At 48.2% G+C, this 3,740-nt stretch overlaps 1 long non-coding RNA gene across 1 annotated transcript in view; it reads left to right on the top strand.

Moving 5' to 3' along the window:
• Positions 1 to 876: 876 nt before the first annotated feature.
• LOC109305508 overlaps positions 877 to 3,740 on the top strand; it is a 6,979-nt gene continuing 4,115 nt past the window's right edge. The window contains exon 1 of the long non-coding RNA XR_002099636.1: positions 877 to 1,031. This is a non-coding gene — a long non-coding RNA (uncharacterized LOC109305508). The remainder of the gene's footprint in view (positions 1,032 to 3,740) is intronic.

Genomic DNA, 3,740 nt, shown 5'->3' with positions numbered 1-3,740 from the left:
TCTGTTATCTGGCAAGCAGATAGGGGGCCTGCACTGGCTCAGTCTCTGCAGCTCTCTGAGGGGTGTGGGCGAGCCCCCATTCTGCCTGCCAGATGACAGGAGATAGGTGCTGCCAGCTGGGACCAGCAGCAGTGGTGATCTTCCCAGTGCTGCTTCCAGGCAGCAGCACCTGGCTTCTGTCATCTGGCAGGCAGATCGGTGGCCAGCACCCCCGGGAGGACTCCAACACAGCCCCTGCAGCCCTCCTGGGGGTGTGGGCGAGTCCCCATCTGCCTACCTGCTGCATTTTATATTTCCCCATAATAACCTATAGGCGAAACATCAAAACAGTGTCAAAACAGCAAAGCAGTTCCAACTAAACAAAACAGAACAATGCTTTTGAAACTAAACAAAACTCAAAACAAAACACTGTTCCGTTGAATGGTTGAAACGGAAGCCAAATCGGAATGGTGTTATTTCACACAACCCTAATTGTCTTCTATTATATTCTATCTTCCAATTTATAATTCTGTACATTTATCTCAGGGGTCAGCAACTTATGGTCTATGGAATGGATTTATTTTGGAGCTGGAGGGCTTTGCCTGTGCCCACAGCCAAGCCAGAGCTAGGGATCTAGAAGTTTCATCCACACTGCTGCCACTTATCTCTGCCTCCCTTTCCCCCAGATGTGGGGTGGGCACAGCTGCCACTTGCTAGGGAGTTGCATTGAAGCCAGGCACCATAGCTGGGAGATGAGTGGGGTGGAAGAAGTGGTGGCAGATAGACAAAGCTTCCAGCTGCTCAGTTCCAGCACAGCTACCTACCAACTGGAAGCTGCTACAAACCTGGGGAGCCAGGGGGAAAGATGTATAGAGAAGCCCCCAGGTAAGACTGGCCTCAGCTTCCCCTACTGCCCCCGGGGTAACTTGCTACGCACCAAAGCACATGTGGCACATGCATTCCCTGGGGTCAAGTAGCTGCAACTTAAGGTGCAGGACTGCTACTTGTCCCCAGGAAACCAAACATCCACATTTGTCTGGACACGGCCTCTGGTAGCATTGAGGGTAGACATACCCTAACATGGTTTATACCATACCATTGTGCCATCATCTGAAACATTAATTGTAACAGACAACAATTGTTTCACATGCATAGGGATAAGGATTCTGTAGAAATGCCAGATGCAGTGAGCTGAAAAAGATATTCTGCTGTGGAGGCTAAAGTATGGAGAAATCAGTTAAATATTTACATTTTAGTTCTCTAAATATTGAATCAGAAACTGCACCAAAATTAAGAAGTTAGCTTCTGAAAAGTGCTGAGTAGCATTAAAATGTAATCTTGGCATGAGGAAAAGGAACAGAGAATTGCCACCTACATTATTGAGTTGTAATTAAGAAATTAACCTAAAAAACCCTTGAGTTCACTAAATTATAAAGCTGGACTATCGTTATAAATAAAGTAAGTCACATCGTGTTATCAGCTGTTAATCAGAACTAAGTAACTACAGTACATTTGGAAAATATAATCTGCTGATTGTTTCTTTATACTACATTCTATTACCCAGCACCTTTTGCTCTTTGTTTCACCAGTGTTTTTAAAGATTAAATAGTTTCCTAGAAGTATCTTACATTTCTCATTGTTACTGATCCATTACTGTGTAACTCCATCTTCTGATAGTGTAACTTTATTGAAATCTTTGGTGTAGTAAGATAAAACTAGAGCAAGGGTTCTCAACCTTATTAGACTCAAGGCACCCCTTGGAAATGTCAGTTCTACCTTTTCATTTGTTTTTTGAATAATAAAGCAAATCTTCTGTTACAAGGAACTCAGATCACAACAGGTCAAAATGTTTTGAACACTGGATTCCTATTTGAAATCTCTGGTTTTATCTTATGAATCATGTTTGCATACCTAGCAGACCTAATATTACATGGCACCTTGTGGTGCCCTTGAAAGGATCTCAAGGCACCCTACAGTGCCTGCTTGGAATCACTAAACTAGAGTAATGTAATTAAATTAACTCTATGCCCAAGCTCCTTTAAAGCCAGTGGCAAAATTTTCATTGATTTCAGTGAGGTCAAGATTTTACGTTATTCATTTAGATTCTATTTACTAGTTACCAGTTGCAAGGGATGGATTTTTATACATAAACAGGGTGAAAGCAATGTATCCAAAACCCTCTCTGCCCACTATACAGATTTTGCCACATTGCTTTTAGCTGTGAGAGGTGTTTCTATACTGGCATTGGTGAAACACTATGGACGTGTCCACACATACAAGCACATGCACTTGCAGCAGCTCAAATAGAAGCGGTGCAAATTTGAGCCAGGGCTTTTTGCTTTAGCGCATGTGCTTGGACACGCACTTTGGTGTGGAGCAAATTGTGCCATTTGGGGCAAAATAACCCTGCCTGGCTCCTCCCAGATCTGCAGCCAAGGGGAGCTAGAGCCCAGGACTAGCACCTGTGCTGTCCCCAGCAGTATAAAAAGCTGCCCTGTCCTGGCCTCAGCAGTATAAAAAGCTGCCCTGGCAAGTAGCTCAGGGCTATTAATTCTCAAGAGCTTCTGGGGCCCAGCCAATTTGCACCTGGGGACACTACCCCTTGTGCCAGCTGGACTGCCGAAGCAGCCCTGAGAGTTCCTTGCACCCTCTACCCACTGCACCAGTCTGGCAGTGGGGGCTGCTGCCTGGCTGTGACCTGCTGTGCACCTGTCAGACCCGGATGGGGACTGCACAGCCGGTAGAGGCATCTGCCCCTCTGGGCCAGCTGCCAGTGGGATGTGGTTGCAGGTTTGGCCTCTGTACAGCACTACTGCCATGCGTGCCCCTTGCCCAGCCATTTGGGCAGCTATCGCCCAGAAGATGTTCCTGGTGTATTGGCCTGCTTTGAACCGTCAAAACGTCCTCCTGGCTTCATTTGGCCAGGAAGTCAGCCACAGCCAGATGGGTCCAAGGTGTCAGCTCTGAGCAGGCAGGGCCCTGCCACTGGCCTCCCTAGCAAGAATTCTGGTGTTCCCTATTGGAAAACTGAAAAATCCCTGATAAAAAAAATCCCCCAAATCACTGTGTAAAATACCCCCAAATCCATGTTCCTCCACAAGTAAAAGAAAAGACCACTATAAAAAGAGAGAGAGAGAGTGAGACAGAGAACAGTTGGACAATATTTTATTGCTATATCTTACAGTGTTAAAGCAAGTCTTTTACCATAATAATAAAGTGAACTGAAAATACAGGTTTCATGAATACATGTTTTGCTGCCCTCCCACAGGGCAATAGCCCCCACACAAGGGGTTCAGCCCCACAACAGAGGGTTTGGCCCCCACACAAGGGCTACAACCCCCCCAACAGGGGATTCATCCCCCACACAAAGGGTTTGGCCCCCCAATGGGGGTTCAGCCCCACAAAAGGGAGTTTGGCCCCCAACAGGGGGTTTGCCTCCCCCAACAGGGGGCCAAATGGTCCCTGCAGGGGCTACCGCCCTCCGTAAGATCCACATGCCCCACCCCAGCCCCCGATTGCTGCCTCACCTGGCCTCAGGACAGCACAGGGGCAGCAGGGCCTGGGCTGGGGCCGGTGGGGCTGTCACCCTGCCCTGCACTGTGCAGGCGGTGCTCCAGGCAGCCACAGGCAGCTCCAACTGCCAGTAAGTGCCTGGGGGAGTTGTTTGTTTTTTAAAACTATGGGGTGGGGAAGCAGGGAGCGGGGGGGGCCACGGCAGGAGGAGAGGGCTTCAGGGAGGCTGGCAGGGGGAGGGGCTGGCC

Source organism: Crocodylus porosus, unplaced genomic scaffold (assembly GCF_001723895.1).
Source record: "Crocodylus porosus isolate Cpor-Errol unplaced genomic scaffold, CroPor_comp1, whole genome shotgun sequence".
NCBI lineage: Eukaryota > Metazoa > Chordata > Crocodylia > Crocodylidae > Crocodylus > Crocodylus porosus.
This window is presented reverse-complemented; position numbering and strand designations above follow the sequence as displayed.